The 19,132-nt window shown below is 26.4% G+C and overlaps 1 protein-coding gene across 2 annotated transcripts in view; it reads left to right on the forward strand.

Annotated features, from left to right (window-relative positions):
• LOC148231557 (G protein-coupled receptor Mth2-like) overlaps positions 1-19,132 on the forward strand; it is a 254,151-nt gene that overhangs the window by 8,033 nt on the left and 226,986 nt on the right. The gene's annotated exons all lie outside the window — the stretch shown is intronic.

Genomic DNA, 19,132 nt, shown 5'->3' on the forward strand with positions numbered 1-19,132 from the left:
ATTCATTTTTAAAGTATAATTTTTTTTTCAAAAAATTCTATAAATTAACTTATTTGTGTTGTTTACAACAATATAATTTTTCGTAATAAAGTGATTTTTTGTATCTAAAGTTTTTTTTATGTATACATTTTTTATGGCATACTGTGACGTGTAGCTTTAAGTATTATTTATCTAGAATTAAATTTTATTTCAATTTCTTGTGACAAATCAGCAATGCGTTGATTAAAAATATTTTTTAAGTAGTTTTTATAAAGATTGCATAGATTTTATTATTTATTTTAGTGTAATCTATTGATTTTTTATTAAAAAAAGATTAGAAAATATTAAATAAATAATATAAATTAAAAAAATCATTTAATTTAAACTTTTATTGAAAAAAACTTGCATTGAAATTTTTTATGTTTTTACAGTTTTTTTTATAATCTATAGTATTAATTTTGTCATCTAAAATTTACATATCCTAATATATATTTTTTAACAATAAGTTTAACAATGAATCATTTTTATTAAGTTTGACATTGACGCATAATTTAAAATATTGTATTGTAATTCGAATTCTTGTTATATATCTAAAAGTTACGCATCACACGTATTTGTGAACTTTCATATAACATAAGCAAAAAACTAAATTAATTTTTATACACAATATTTTTACAATTATTAGTATATGTACATATTATATATCCGCCGTTTACTTTTGTAGTCTATTATATGATTTAATCTTAGAAAGTGGCTGATTTTATCAATCTTCTAAGGGTCATATCAGTAGTTTCGCTTAGTGTAAGTTCAACGCTGACCTCTAGTTTATTTAAAGTCGAAAGCAAAGTTATAGTTTTACATAGTAGTTTAGATTTTGTTTTTGTAAAATTGTATTATATATCTACTTAACGTTTTTCTCAATGATTCGGGGCGTAAACATAGTATTTGTTATCGTCTTATAATAATCTAGTTAACAACGGTTAAAAATAGTTAAACATGACAATGGTGTTGTATAATGTATTGTTTAATCTTGGATATAAGTAACTTTTTGCGGAGATATAATACACATTCTTTTGTATTTAGCATTGATCATTGTTTTGTTCAGGTAATCCCAATTTTTTGTTTTGAGGATGTGTGCTCATATATGTAACCGTTTGTATAAAATTAATTGTTCTTAAATAGTCACACATAAAAATAGATTTTGTATTATGATAAATTTTATAATTATTTATAAAAAGTGTTTTATTAGAGAATCTAATATAGTACTTCATTTTTGTAATGATATTAGATTTATAGTGAGATAATAGATTTTAATTATAACAATAGTACTTCATATTCTTTGCGTATATATTGTAGATAAATATTATCTTATCAAAAATATTTATGTTGAATATTTCTTTACAAAATTTTAACGACTTGCATCCGGGTCGTATTGTGTGAATAACGGTTCACCGCCGCAGCGCGAATGTGACGCCTGCGAACAAAATCCGAGCATACGTGTTTTTAATTAATTATATCAAACTAAGTCATAACTTTGGAAAGAGAAGTTCATAACAATAGATTATTAAGACCATAAACGGTGCGCATGTTTAAAATATATTTTATTGACCATTGTCCCGACTCTAATTGCGTGTGAATTTTAATGTTCTCTTCCGAATTCTGTGAGGTCGGGAATTTCATGAAAATGTGGAAGAAAAAACAAACGTCCGGCAGTACACGGTGTACTAAAAAAATATTAGCTTTAGACAATTTCTTTGTTATATGTAATATAATAATATATTATACATATGTTCAAGTAGAATTACAATTGGTCTTATAATTGGTCTATCTATATTCAGGGCCTCATGACAAAAATGGCATTTTATATAATTTTTAACATCGTAATATAATTCTATGAATAAATAATAATGTGTACGAGTTAACCCTTTCTATGCTAAGAATAAATATATAAATTAGCCACTGTTGCGACATATTTTCTAAAATCATATTTTATGCGAAATATTTTAATTAGGTAGTTTACATTTATTTATATTTTTGTTTAGCCATTAAAAAATGTTATATTTGTTTATATCTGCCGTCTTAATATAGAAGACCTTGCGTTTTAATTTCATATGCTAGTTAATTTCCTACTTTTTCAAGAGTTAATGATAACCGGTTTTATAAATGTTTTGTGCAATATCATCTTAATGTCTATTGTGAAGATTCGACCTTATAAGTCTATTACAACTGTGATAACATCTCTAATGATTGTCTAATAACTTAATAATGCTTTATTTTTTCTATTTAGAATTGATACTATGTATCAGGAGTTAGCAACTTTTCTTGAATCTGTTTCCTTTAATAATCAAAGAATAATCTCTTTTACTTATTATTAATTTTAGGTTTATATTGATATTCTAATTATGGATTGTAATAATACCGGGATTTTCAATATCGGTATTATGTATAGAAAAACAGTTATAAATATTTCTGTATATTTTATTATAACCCTTTCAGTCCGAAATAATTGGCCATATAAGCGAATTTTTTTTTTTGAAAAAATCATTGATTTGCATTTTTAAATAAATTATGTTATATGTTCACTCAATTATGCAAGTAATTAATCATAAAAGCACTAATATTAAGTTGTTACAACAATGATAATCATATTTATTTACTTAAAAAAATAAAATATAAATCAAGTTTGATTTAAAAAAAACACCCGTCTACACATTGTATTATATTATATCTTTAGTTAATAACAGAAAGAAATAATATCGCATTATTTTCCAATAGAGATAAAATTGCATACAGTTTACATTACCTGCCTTGGATTTCACTTTGCCAGCCATCCCTATCATATAAAAGGGTGCCTATTGATTCGCATTTAAAAAAAATTATGTTTTACATATGTATGTGTTTTGAAAGTTGATGTCTATTTAAGAATATTCCGTAGATTATTTGGGTTAAAATATGTCTGAATAGAGTTAAAAATGTACGAATATAAGAAATAATTTAGTGTGTGCAATACCTGCTTTGGTCTACGCCAGCCATCCCTATCATAAAAAGGTCGCGATCATTTATCTGTTATATACCAGAATTGTTGGTAACTGCTAAATACCGTTAGATTTCATGAGATAAATCAAATGTATTCCTTTTATGTTAAATTAAATGTTATTTCGTCTAAATATCGGTAGTTAGGATTTTTTTGCATAGGTAGGGTGGTCCGATATTTCAGTTTTTGCTCTCAAGCAATATGGGCATTGTCGTTTTCGTAGTTTTCAGCCATTTAGATATCGTTTTCATTAAGTATGATATACAGGTTTAAAAATAAAGTATTTTATTTTGTAATACTGATAGTATCGAAGGTAAATTTTCACTTCAATACCGGTATTGAAATACCTAGCAGCAACATAATTATTACTACTTGATCTATCATTAATCATGGTCTCATCTGATAAGTATGTAAGATATCTGAATTAAAGATGTTTTCGGTATTACCGGTATTTTATTTTGTAATACCGGTATTACCATAGGTCAATTTTTGACATAATACCGTTATTACTGGTATTGAAATCCTTAATTCTAATTTTAATATTATTTATATATATGCTGTAATTTTATTTGTACTTCTATACTTTGTTTTATATTATATAACATTATGTACTTATTTTATATATACATATAACATGCAATTTCGTGAAAAATGTTCACTTAAAATGTGCACCAAAACTGATATAATAAAATATGTACTCAGGTATCAACGGCCTACGACTGTTCAAATTTTAATTTAAAGAAATGACATATCATATCTTGATTGTTTTCACACGATTTTTCTTATGCTAGTTTTCCATTGTGATAATTTATGAAATGCCCGTCAAAATAGCGTGACTAACTTGATATAATTTAATCAATCTCGAAATTCATTCGTGAGATTCAGGAAATCTAAGAAATTGTTCTATGACGCAATCGATTAAATTGTGACTATAATATTAACAAATACCTGGGTGTAATGAATCAGACTTGTTATTGGTTTTAAATGCACATTAAAATAGTTGCTTATCATAGATTATCGCGATAGATATATATTTTTATTGGTAAAAACTATATCGATAACATTTTTGCACTATTAGAATTAAAGATAAACTATCTACTTATTTACTATAAATTGTTTCGATAAATTTTCTCGTTAATTCATACAAATATTTACACCATGTAGATGTTTCACATTCACCCTGTATAATAACAACACTGTTTCGGGCCATTAATTAATGTCGTGTAAGCAATTTAACACTGTTTTGAGACCCTCTCGAAAGAATTGTTCGAAAGTACGCTAAATCTTAAGAGAGGATGTAGAGTTGCAGAGGGTGAGACGAAAATTGAAGGCGGAGAATTTGTCCTGTGCGCAATTTGGCACAATAGTTTTGTCACAATCGAACTCGTATTTTGCGAAGCTATAAAAAAGTGCTATTCTTGAAAAATATATTAAATCGTGCGAGAGAATCTTAAGATTATTAAATATATATTTCACTTTTATTGATCTTGTAATGTAATTACTTTTCCTCTTCATTGTTGAGAGTCATGATTTATTTTATTTTTTATGCGGAGAGAATCTATTATTTTTCGATTAGTTCAATTTTCCACTGCATTTTTGAGTGACTGTGATAAATGTTCTGTTTTGTTTTTTATTGAATTATGGAATATTTTTGTACATAAATATAAATTTATGTACAAAAATACAATAAATAATTGTTTTAATTTAATATTAACCCTTTGCGCTCGTAAGTCGACTATGTGTCGACATCGTATTTCAAGCGTTGTACTCGAACGTCGACAATATGTCGACAAAACTTTGAATGCATTTATTGGCTTTGTGTTCAAGCAAATTTTGAAATTTTAAATTTATTAATAGTAAAAAGACTTCTGTTAAACACATTTCAGTAATATTGAATTTTTAACTTATGCAAATAACTCAATAATTTTAAATTTACAAGTGTAAGTTTATTGTAAAATTTTTCATCGGAACATGGTCAAAGCGCGCGCTGTTAGGACGGCATCGCGCTAGACTTGACAGATTTAGGTTGTCAATTATTGCTTTAAAACTGATTTTTTCCTTCTAAGGGCATCTATATTTTTATGATATGGGATGAAACGGGATCATATGCTATAATTGTGCATAATTATTACTTTATATTGTGTGTCTGTTATGAAATAAAAATAAAAATTTTAAGTCGGAAAAAAGAGCGAGATGCCGTTATGATAGCAGAGCTCGCTTACTCGCTCGCACTAATAAAATGAGCGATTGACAACTATCGACCTGGGTACTCAACTCAAACGATAATATTAGTCTCGACACATTTAATGTATTTTCGAGCTAGTAAATAACTAAATGATGTAAAACAGAATTAGTTATCTGTGTTTTAATTATTTATAAATACATATATTGATTTTCTTTTAAAAATTATCCATATAATTACGAATGACGATATAATATTGAATTTTTAAGGACGATGAATTCGATATTGACCGTGATATTATTACTGTGACAGTAATGGTATGCGTTTATGCTAAGACTATTTTTACCAATTTTAAATCTTTTTCAAGTATTTGAAGTTTCAAGTTTTAGGATAATCTTTTAATGTAATCATTTTTTATGATCAATTTATTTATATTTTTAAAAACTGTTTTATTAAATTCAAAATTTAAAAATTCAAAAATAAAGCCACGAGGCCAAACTACGCTGGTTCGCTCTAGGTGTAAGAACGCCTGCCAATCCAAAACAGATCCCAACAAAAAAACAATGTAATATTTATCATTTTTGCCTCAAATGGGCAAATACATACGAAAAACTTGTAGAATATTTGTCTAAATACAAAATTTGATCATTTTAACAAAATACAATAAAACTTTACCGGCCCCACCTATTTTTTTAAGTACAAAAAAATTGGGTGGGGCCTGGCCCCGATTGCATTTATATTATCACCACAGCTGATATTTTTGAGCGCCATTTCGAAATTTGTTAATATGTGGGGGCACCTATTCATGCCATATTTTTAAAAATATTATTGTTTAAATAATTGATTTACAGCCTTAAATTATACTAAAAAGCCATTTTATTATGCTCAAATGCTTACGTCACCTTTAAATGTCCAATGACTACTGGCGATTTTCTTGATGACACCTATAGAAGTCATCCGCGGTGAAAGGGTTAAAAGTCTTGTAAAACATATTTTTTTCAGTGAGTTTTAGGATTGTATTGTACTTATATAAATTTATCCATATTTAACACTCTAAAGGTGGATGACTCAAATATGCGTCATTGAAAAACTATTGTTAAAAGTCGTTTATGCACAACATAATCAACACTTACACGTTTAATTTGATAAGATTTAAAACACAGTTTGTAAATTAGTGATATCTATTATATATTGTTAACTATAATTACAGCTTACAATCAATAGATGTCGCTTAGCAGTTAGGGCTTAATTTAAATAATAGCGCATTCTTAATATTAAAATGTTTAGTTTGCTGCGGGGACCTGAACCGATAGTCTCTAGGATATCAGTTCAACGCCTTAAGGACTACGACATTCCGGTTATGCAAGACAATCTAAATATAAAGTTGTAAAATCGCCATGACGCGCTTTGAATGTCTCTCTGTAAAACATATGACTGAAGAATATAGACAAGGTTATTTTGCTCATGTAACACCATAGAGCAGGGGTCGGCAAACCTTTTTTGTGAAGGACCAGATTGTAAATATTTTAATATAGCTTTATAGCTTTATCATTTCTCTCAAATATTCAAATGTAGTGTAAATTTTAACTGTTTTTGTTTTTAGCTCTAAGTTAAATCTGTTAAGAAATCTCATGATATCTGCAGCAAAGGCTAATTCTCAAATCTATTTAATATCAGATAATAATAGCCGAGGGCAGGGTTTTTCGTTGAAAAAAAATGTTAATCTCTCCTATGATTTAAAATATCTTAGTCAACCTATACCATGACTGAGCCATTGGACTACTGTATGAAAGTCGAAATATACGGCTTATATTATGATAAAAAAATAGTCACAGAACTGATGAAGGTTAAGTTCACGATAGTTAATAAAATTTACGGTTAGTATAATAGTTTTATTAATACACAATAAATTTAAATGTTTTCTATAGTACCTGTTGGTGAATAGTGCATTTTTACAAAAATCATATTTTTTTCTAAAAAAGCTTATACTTGTTCTGCTTTTAAATTTACCACCATCAGATGTTACACATTTTATTCGAAATTCACTTAAAAATGTACTTTGTTAACGTTTTTCAACTTTATTAATAATATTTTCATTTGTAGTAGTTCCATGCAAACTATTCATCAAAACTAATTTTTCAGTCACTTAAACATAGCATTGACTGCTTGAATAAATAATTTAGTACAAACCAGTAACTTACTTAGTAACTTACTGTTTGCAGAAGCCTTTAAAAATGGATAAACACTGCTACTATTTATACATAACTCTTTACTTATACAAAATATTAACTATTTGGCAAAGGCTACATGTAATATTTTGACTTAGAGAGCCATGCGAAAGCCTGAATTCAGCAATGTTGTTAAGAGTCGAAAATAATTTAAAACCACCGAATTGAATTAAAAAAACTGCTATTTAGTTGTCTATTGATGTTACACACAATGTGCTTATCTTTTAGCAACTGTTCTCGCTGAAAAACTGGTAAACGAACAAATCTGAAGATGCTGTCAAATTTAAAGTGCATAACGTCACGGTGAAATACAAAGCAATAGGAGCTTGACGGTTGGCCGCTCTATTATAGCACATACTTTGATTTTTTTATATGTCGAATCTAACAATTACTTGCAGGCCAGATTAAAATAAGCAGAGGGCTGGATTTGGCTGTAATTTTCAGACCTCTGCCATAGACAGTGCATATATTAAAAAATATCTAATTTAATTTGGCCTTCTTTTTCGTATTTTAAATATTCCTATTCTAAGTGCACGTAAACGCAGGACAAATACCCCCTGGACATATATCTCCCATCAAAACTCCCCTGGACATTAACCCCCCGTACAAATAATCCCCTGTGCAAATAACCCCCTGACAAATAGCCCCCTAAAAATTAGCCCCCCGTGTAAATAACCCCCTTGACGATTAACCCCCGCCACGTATAGAAATAAGTATTTTATATAAGTTGTTATTATTTATAATAAAATAATGTTTAATACGAATAATCAGTATCAATACTAATTTATTTCATTCAGAAAAATACAGAATTTTTAAAATATCAATAAAACTAACACATTTACGAAGAAAATATACGTATTGTATATTTTGTACCGGTGACCGGTGCGAGCAAAATTGTTATAAAGAATATTAAAAAAAATAAAAAATATTATTAGGCTAGATACATATGTATGTATAATACAGCTAAACTTTGGTAATGGCGTCAGTATATGTTTTATTAAGTATAATAGAGCGTCACGAGACGTGTTAAGTAATATCTGTATTATCTTTATACGCGGGGGTTAATTGTCAGGGGGGCTATTTGCATGGTGGGTTAATTGTCAGGGGGTTATTTGCACGGGGGGTCAATGTCCAGGGGGGTTTTGACGGGGTGTTATTTTCCAAGGGGTATATTTCCAGGCGGTTAGTGTCCTAGAACCATATTTCCTAATCTACATTATCCTTTATATATAGACCTTCGCTTTACTTTATTCGGAATCTCATTATCGGCAACTTAGCGTCAAAAGTGTTAAATTTTGCTTTTAAAAATCATTGGTTAAATCGTCAAAATGTATCCTTTTGCTTAAAACATATGTGCTGATGTGCATATTGTTTGTGTTTATTTATTGTAAGGTGCATAACAATTTTTCGAATTAAATATTTTTTAAAACGTTATTATATGTTTTTATATGTTATATTTAACTAACAGTATATTTTTTTATTTTTTATAATACGTTTATTGTAATCTGATTTTCTAAAAAGTCTAAAACTTGTTAATTGGAATATATTAACCATTTACCAAGAAAAAACAACAAATAAAAAAACTAAAAACTAAGGTTTTACTAAGAAAAAAAACAACAAGTAAAAAACTTGTGCTCTTTGTAATTTTAATCTTGATTAAACTATATTGTAATCATAATTTTTTGTATAAACGCAAATTGTAGATCGATGTTATGAGCGCTAAACGCTATAGAACGAGCGCGATGCGCAAGATAATAAGCGCATTGCGCAAGATAATAAACGATAGGCGCAAAAAAATACAAGCAGTCCAATATTTTAATTATTCAGAATTCATATGACATCTAGCTATTTACAAATTTCTTAATGGTTATAAACCCCTGCCGCTACATCACTCAGCTGTTTTTTAAAATAATTCATTTATTTATTTTACCGCGCATTTGATTGCGATGGACGAAAAATCATCTAAAAACATCATTACATTTACCTTCCTATACTATTTATACCTAATACTATGTCATTTATTTTTTGTGAATAGTAAGTACAATTCTTCGTGAACACATTTCAATAAATTATTCTTTTCTAAGTTTCATGGTTAACGTTTTACAAATTATTTAAAAAAGTACAATAAAAAAAGTTATTTTTCGATTAAAGTATTTAAATTATAATATATTTTAAATATTTAATTAATTATTTTTTAACTTAAATACTGACAAACTATCAATCTTTCGCTGTATTATTTTTAATTTGTAAAAAGATTAATCAAAACATGTTTTATTTCATTTTTACTTCCAAAAATTGAAATTAAAAAAAAGCTTGAAATTAAATACGAGCTGGCACTACCCCAACCAAAAAAAAATACGAGTGCAAAGGGTTAAAACTGCATAATTTCTAAAAAAATGTTTTTTTTTTTAGTTCCAGCTCATATGTACGATTACGTGATATATTAATAAGAAATAGTTTAACTGGTGTAATATATCACGAAACAATTTTAAATGTGAGCTTTCTCTTCCCAACACATAAAATATTGACCCTTCATAATTCAACGTTAATATGGTGGCAATATTTTATGCAGCAGATTTTTATTACACGAGATAGCAGAGGAGGATATATTAGTCAAACATCTTTCTGGTGCCATTAGACCTTAGCGAAGACAGGATCCCCCGCTACGTTGGCTTTATGGGGGCGTTGGGTACTTCCTTGACACCCTCTCTATTTTAAATGACGCAAATAGACCCTCCTCGTCGGCACGTAAGAGGTTAAAAAATATTAGCTCTACTTATTATTAGGCTTTGTCCCTTTTGAATAATACATTTGGGAATTTACATTCGATCTCTTACAATGTTTTTACAGTTATTACTTTTTCAAAAGCTTTTACATTTTTCGATGATTTTTGAGTTGAATGCTTGATTTGGTAAAAGCTTTTCATAGTCATATTTTGACATATCACTTGTCACAATGCTTTTAATAAAAGACTCGATGTTGCATAGCTTTTATGGCACTTTCTAAATTTTACGAATTAATAGCTGCACTATGTTAAAATCGCGATCAGATATAAATATATAAAATGCTTTACTAAAACATTTTTAAAATGTAGTAAATGGTAGAATGCGGTATATAAGTAATTAGGATTTTGCGAGTCGTGATTTTTTTTATATTTTAAACAGAGAACTATATTAGACTTTTTTATCAGCTTGGAATAAAATGATCACATTGTCTGATTTATTATCATATTTTATTTCCGTATCTCTAATATTTTACATTATTGATTTTTCTAGTACTATGATTTTTATTGCAAATATGATAATATGATGAAAATGTTTTAGAGTAAATACGAATATGAATAAACATCTAGTGTAAATATAATATCTAAATTCGTAAGGTTCATATTAATATTGCAATAATAGTATAAAAGCATACGAAACGTGAACATATTTTTATATATGTATATAATACATGATACATTTATCAATATTAACTTTGATTAGATAAAATACGTAATATTTAATGTCACTGAATTGAATTTTTTTTGAACACTGTGTACACTTTTAAGGGAGTGGTAAAAGATAAGGTAAAATTATATGTTTATCGGCTTTTACAAGTGCTTATTTTAGGTATTCAAATAAATCCAAGGTTAACATTATACAAATAGAGTGCATTAGTGTTAATTTTAATAATAGCCGTATGTGTTGAAAGTGTAATAAATTTAATAAGACTTGCAGAACAAGTGTATTTGTTACGCCAACGTACGTAAAAAATTCAGAAGCATTAGAAAAAAAGCCACAACAAAAGCCACAACTTATTTAATTTGCTATTCTGATTACAAGTTCCCAATTACAGTGTTGCAGAATCTTTAGCGTTATTTAAAAAAAATGTATCGGACAATAACAAATCTGTTTCCACCCTCAAATCGTCACATAGTCTAAGTAGGTAAAACAAAAACACCTGCCTTATTGAGAAAAAAATATATCAGACACTTCCGTTTATTCGTTTATCTATATCTTGAAAATATTATGTTTATATAATATTTTTTATTATAAATTAAATAGTATGTAAATAAACATGACAAAAAACATGTTGAGAGCCTCTGAATTCATATAAAAAAAATCAGAATTTACAAAATTATTGCAATCGTTGATGTTTCTTAATGTATGAACAATTGTTCCATTATCTAAATGCATTACTTCATAGTAATTATATTTTTTTCACAAATATTAGTATGATATATAATACAAACTATGTAAAATTACTTTGCTTCTAAACATAGTGACTCACATATAATTCAATAAATCTTAGCTTCGTGTCAAAAAGCATATTTCATTTTCAATGATGTTAAATAAAAAAGAATCGTGTTAGGCAAAATTAATTTAATATATTGTAAGTTAGTTAAAAAAAGCAATTTTTTTCACAACCAGATAAAATTATTAGACAATATCCTATGTTGTAAAATTGTAATAAAATACAATACTGTTTCGAATATTTTATAAATATATATATGTAGTATAAAATTTATTATGTTATTATAATATAAATTATGTTTATACAGAGTATAAAGCCAAAAGCATTTTTTAAGCATTTTAAGGCAGTTGGAAAAATATAATGCCGATTCTAACCGCGCGCTTTTTGGTCGTAAATATCATACTTACAACTTATTCAGTTGCTAATTTTATAATACTACATAATTAATCCAACATAAATATAGATAACTAATCTAATGAATACGATTTTTAAATATATATTACAATACTTTCCGTTGATACTATTTATTAAATAATTCATTATAATCAGGAATTTAGAAAACATTATATTATTTAAATATAAAAATATTTTTTGTTAATCTTATATTGCAACATAACATAATCTTATATAGACAATTAACAACTACTAATTATAAATTAATATTACTGCTTACTAGCTAAATGTAATTTACCTTAGTTACTTATTTGCGAGATTAGGAAAATCTAGGAAAACCTCATCTGTAATGATTGATTGGAATTATACCCATATTATATTATTCACTAATTCTAATTTATTAGACACGATAGCAATTGGAAACCACCTGTGTTTATGTATGATTCGAACCAAGGTCTCTCAGGTATTCATCATCGTCTATATTAATTGTTTATTGTACTGATTATAAATAGATTGAATAACATAAATACAATAATAAATTTCCAGTATTTTTTTATTACATGTGGATCAAGCGATGTAGTTTTTTGAGATTTTTATGTAACAGAATCTTTTAATAAAATTTAGCAGGTGTAAAATAACTGTGTGTATAAAATTGAATCATTCAGCTGTCGATGACATTATTTATTTATAACAAACTGTGTACATAGAATGGCCATAAGTCACGCAATCGTTTTAATTTCACAGATATGCGTAGTTAATCTAGACCGATCGCTAAATTCTACCGTTTATTTTGGATCGCCAACCAACGTAACGAAAGCAAACTTACGTCGATGGCAGGGCTTGTCAAGCCGCGGCTGTGGTCGGTGAAAATCAATAAATCTGAGCAGAACAATTGCCAACAATGGCCGATCATTCGATCGGCGAAACTGGCCCGTTTTAATTCAAGACACTAATTAATGGCTTTTACCCTTTTCGGGTCCAAAACGCCCCCTCCTGCTAAGCGACGGTTGATTCTGATTTTAATTAAAAGAAAGTATATTTTTTTAATAAAAGATTGGAATTATGTAAATATGATTGAATAAATAAATTTATTATTCGTTAGTGTTTCATGCACAAACGAAATATATTTCTAGTGGTTTGATTGAAAACAGCTCATTTAATATGTATGTGTTTTCAATGCATCGCTTGTGATATTGGGATATAAAGTATTAACCTGCAAAACCATTTTGGGCATGACATATATGCCTTTGGACTACTAAAGGTTAAGGCTTGTCTACTTTTATTTCTTTATTTGATGTTTCACATACACTCATTGGTAATATATACAACAGTTATTTTTATCCCTAACCCGATATAATGCACTCTTGTTGAACTTGTGCTTGTTTTTTTTAACTATAAGCTGTAATATTTATTTTGTAGAGACATACAAAATTATAATTTGCCATTATTTTTTATAAATATTTTCACTACCAATTCTATGTAGGTAACTACCCAAAAACAATATATACAAACCCATAAATGCGTAATAAACTGTTCCAAGAAGTTTAACTAAGCAATACGGATATGGTTTAAATTCTTATTTTCCGTTTTTTTTTATTGTACAAAATTTGCACTATCTCGGTGGTCTAAAATATGTCGATTAGTCAACATATTGGTATACTTACCATTGTTAATGAAACCGCAGCCGTTTTACGCAGAGACAACATACATAAACAACGTTCTCATTCGAAACAATTTCAATTGTGTCGCTTGAATGGGACGACACGGAGCGTTCTTATCAACATTCAACACTACTGTTGAATGCTCTACAATGCCAGCATGAATCAAATCTAATTTTACATCTACTCGTGTCGATCCGAAAGATTAAACTTGGGCTGATTTCAATTAAAGATTTCTAAAGTGTAGTAATATCAAATCTGGAGATTGGCCCATCAAACGTCATGCCGATGGAAATTTATGGAAATTTATTCGAAGAAGTACCATGACAGGTTGCAGCTCAGAATTGAAGCTCAAAATTTGCATTATACACAGTGTAAAATAAAATTTAACTGAAGTATTATAGAACAGTGTTTAGTGTTGTGGAACGCTTTGAATAGTTTGTGGGTCAAAAATGTACGTACTCGGCTTTTTAACTGAAGTATAATAGAACAGTGTTTAGTTTGTTGCTACAGGTGATTGTCTTTTAATTTTTTTTTTTTAATAAAAGAGCAAGGTTAATATGTATGTATTTAAATAATCATATGTGTGAATAAATAGTTTTGATTTTTTTTATTGCTACAAATTAATATTTTTTACAATTATAATATTTAGTGGACATTTTTTATTCATATTTAGTTTTAAACACTTTTTTGATAGAAAGATGTTCTCTGCACAGTCTAGCAAAAAAGCTTATTAACTCAACAGCTAATTATACGACTTGATTTTTTTCAATTAAGGAATTGATGTCAAAAATAAAATTGAACACCAGAGTATATTGGTTAAAAAATCAGTGAATTAGATGGACTTAATAAATTACCTATATGACATATTTCGGACTATTAGGAATGATTTTGATCCTCAAAAAAGCCAAAAATATTATTTTTGCATTTATCTAAATACAAATATTGAACCATTTTTTTCACAAATTTTTCCCAATTATTTTATATCTTAAAAATCAACAAAAAATAGAAATTTTTTTTAGATACCAAATATTTCCAAATTTTCGTTAAATAAATACTACGTAGCATAATTCCATAAATAAATTTGTTTGTGTATTGATTTTAATCTTCTTTTGCCAGCAAATTTACTTAAATGACTTTATTTTTTATTATGGAAGTGGAATTAATCATATTAAATTTCTATCTATCGCAATATATAGTCGCAAATTAATCTTTTACCTACAAATTTACATTTAATAGTTTGACCCGAGTTAGATAATTAAAAAATACTGGTATTTAACATAGTAATCTAAAAATTTTGTTAGTACAAAATATAGTATTGCTATAATGCAAAAAATCATAATTACAAATTAAGAAAAAGTTAAATTATCTCAAAAATAAATATAATATATACTACTTTTGCATGTTTGTGATTATTGACTTTTATATACTTTTAACTAAATTTAGGGTTTTAATTTTTAATTATTTTTAAAGTTAAAATATAAGAAAATGGTGTTTACAAATCGCTACAAAAATGCTTCATATTTTTTCGTATATAATATTTGATCAGAATTTTAAGTTATTTTTATATGCTTTATTCATTATTTTAGTGAAATATAACTTAAGCAATATTTTTGCATTAAATATAATAAAATATATATTATATATATAAATTAAGCCAAAAAATAATATACCTAGCTCAAAAAAAAAAGCCACGAATTTTTTTCCTAAAATATTTTTTTTTGTCTGTATTTACAGATTTTTAATTTATACAATATTTATCTGGAATAACACTTCATTATTTTTGCATCAAAATACTTTAAAATTGTATATACAATCAGAACTAAAAAATTGCTAAAAAATGATACGTATTTATTTTCTAGAAAATCGTTTTGTTTTTCGTATCATATTTTTTTGACAAGCATTAAAAGTTTTTTATATTATATTTGTTCATATAATTTATTCTTTATTTTGCTGGAATTACACTTAAACATTTTTTGCCCCAAAATATAATTGAACTCGCAATAAAGTAAAATTTTCTATTATATAAAAATCGCTATAATCTTATTTCCCCTCTAAAACATCGTTATTTTTCGTATATTATTTTTTGATCAGGATTTACAGTTGTTTATTTTTATGTAATATCACTTTATTTTTTAAATAAAATAAAATTGTTTATAAAAATTCAGTCAAAATATAAAATTAGCTAAAAAATGCTACGTATTATTCTTAAAACATTTTTCGTAAATATTTTTTGATTAGTATTCAAAGATTTTTTATATTATAATCGCTTATATAATGTATGCATTATTTTTCTGGAATTACATATTAACAATATTTTTTCATTAAAATATAATAAAATTGTATATAAAAATTTAGTCTAAATATAACAAAATTAGCTAAAAAAATGCTACGCATTTTTTTAAACATCATTTGCTTTTCATAAATTATTTTTTGTGTTTATTTTATTATAATCCCTCTTTGAATTTATGCATATTTTTTCTAAAATTCAACTTCAACCTTAATTTTTTTACATTAATTGAATTATTTTAATATTATCGATATTAAGTAAAATATGTATACTTAATATAAAATGACTAATATAAAAAAATCACAGTACAATTTTACATATACATAAATCACGTTAATTAATCATTGTTTAATAAAAAATTATAATATTTTTTTCTGTATTAGTATGTGTGTTAGTAAAAATTTAGGTTTTCTCATTTTAAATATTCATAATTAAAATCATAATGCTGGGACTTAGTTTTAGAATCAATTACAACGTAAAATAAATTATGAAATTTAAATAAGCATTATTTAAAATATTTATATAGAATTTTAAGTAAAAACTAATAACCGAAAATCATTTTAAAAACTGTAAAACTATAATTTGAGTTATACATTATATTTTATAAATATATTGTAGAATATAAATTAAAAAGTATCTAGTTTAAATAGTTCTACTTATCATATAGCCATCATGACGCATTGGGAAAATTGGTCATGGTAATTAAATTTGTAATAAAAAATATATTTTCGGGACCATCAATATTTAATAAATAGTTAATTAATAAAACTAATAGATTTATCTCCATCAAATTGCCGTTTAATCGTTGTAGCAAACAAACAATCATACGTATCCGAGCGGATGTACATTAACAGTAGCATATAAATTGCACTTATTAGCAGACACGGCATCCCAAAATAGCTTATTCAAGAATGTACAGATTTGGAATCTGTTGTATTACATATTTTATAATCACAAAGATCATTATTTACTTTTATAAAGATACATATTTTAAGAACATTTATATTTAAAATTATGATAATATACCTTACCAAAAAATGATATAGTTGAAAGTATTATAGTGTCTAATATTCTATTTCACAGTTCCATGGCAAGCTGGGTAACTATTTGATTTATTTAATAGTTACCCAGTCCTTTTTATTTTTTTGAGGGCAAAAATACCCGCGTTTCAATCAATAGCTAGCATTTTTTTAGAGGTATTTTATGTTATTTAATGTATATTCGTTTATGGTTCTTATAAAGTTTTTTTATTATTAAATTAGAATGATTTTAAAAATTAAAAGTATTATTTATATTAAACCAATTCTTGGATTGGTAAAAAAAAGAGACAAGTAATCGATTCTTTTAAGATGTGGTATTAAAGAACGGTTAAATTTATTTGAGAGTATTTCTTTTTATGTAGTTTTCTTTTTATGAAAACTACATAAAAAGATGTGATGGTTAAAACTAATGTTTATATTATAATATATATTTTGGGATAAAAAAGCTTTAATTCGAAGATAGACTGTCAAGGTCTTCGGATACATAGAGAGAATAAAAATTTAGTATTAAAAACCCATACTAACAAAAAAGTAAATTTGTATACCACCCTGTATAGACACGAGCCTTGAACAGAAAGTTCATAAACTCTTTTATGGGACTATTATATTATATTTAAGGAATTCTTTATTTGAGTTAGTTTTCAATTCAATCGATGTTTTATGCTCCCAAGCGTGCTTCAAATACGCGGAACATGGGCAAAAAGAAATTTAATTGTGTTTGTTTGTGTATTTTGGTGTATTTTCCGCCGTCATTGCTTAATTCTCTTTTCTAAAAATAGCCATAGGAATCTCGTAGGATTTTAACGGGTAAACTGGCGAGTTTTGCGGTTTTCCTGTTTCATTTTAGGGTAGGGGTTTCGCAAATTTTAGTATTCAAAGTATTTGCGGCTAGACTTTCGTTAATCCGATTATCAAAATTAAGTAATAATATTATAAAATCAAGTATGTGGAAGATATGCTATCAAATATAATTTATGAGACAAATATGTATTGTATACAATCTGAAAACTATATTCGTTTTATTATTGTGTATGAAGAAAAATTGTGTACAATTTTTCTGTATTTTAATAATCATTTCAATGTGGGTATTCTATTCTATATGGCAGCATAATAGTATTATGTTTTAAATAGGGATTACCTAAGGAAAATTTCTTCTTAGAATTATTGAATGCATGTGGATAGCCTGTTGTGCAGATGATGTGCTGTATCTTCTACATGATTTATTTATACGTTCAGGGTCACAAGTCTGTCTCTTGATGTATTATATAATCGTAATTATATAGTAGTAGTTATTATTAATGATTGTGTGTAGTTAGAAATCAAATTAGCTCGAGTAAATTTTTTATGCAATGGTGTATTAAATCATTATTTGGTAAATCTGAAGTATCATTAGGTATTTTTCAATAAGGTAAAGTCTTAATATAATTCGATTGTTTTAAATTTTTGATTTTGATTATTTATTTTTTAATCGCAGAATATGTTTTTTAGATAAACATCTTTATGAAATATTTATTTTTCTTATTATATTATAATTAAAAATTCTATAGCTATTTTTGTTAAATATGTTTTGAGCATGTGCAGTAGTTTTTTTTATCGATTGATTTAAAATAGTTTGGTGCATATGTACAAAAAAATTTAAGTCTAATTAAGCATAGTTATATTTTTTTATTATAGTATTATAAAGAAATATTGTAGGTATAGTCTTTATTTTCTAATCGATATATTGAATTAATTTATTTAATAAAAATAATTATAAAAATAATTACAGCAGTAAAATTTAAAAATCGCTGAAATATAAATAATGCAATTTTAAACCAAATATGCTTTTTTTTAAATCATAGCTAAAATATCAGTATTTAAATAAATTGTGATTTGCTAATATATAAATAATTTTACATATATTTTTGCCACAAAGATAAGATACATATTTTTAATAAAGATTTATATGATTTAGTTATTGTTATTATTATTATAGTAAGGGCGTGAATTAATTGCAATTTAGTTTAAATAGTTTCCAATATAAATTTAATACTTTGAACTATATATACTTTAGCGTGCGGTTTACTGTTAGAGTACGCACGGGATAAGGATG

The sequence above is a fragment of the Plectrocnemia conspersa genome, unplaced genomic scaffold (genome assembly GCF_051122295.1).
Source record: "Plectrocnemia conspersa isolate PC_06_02 unplaced genomic scaffold, ASM5112229v1 ptg000009l, whole genome shotgun sequence".
Classification (NCBI taxonomy): Eukaryota; Metazoa; Arthropoda; class Insecta; order Trichoptera; family Polycentropodidae; genus Plectrocnemia; species Plectrocnemia conspersa.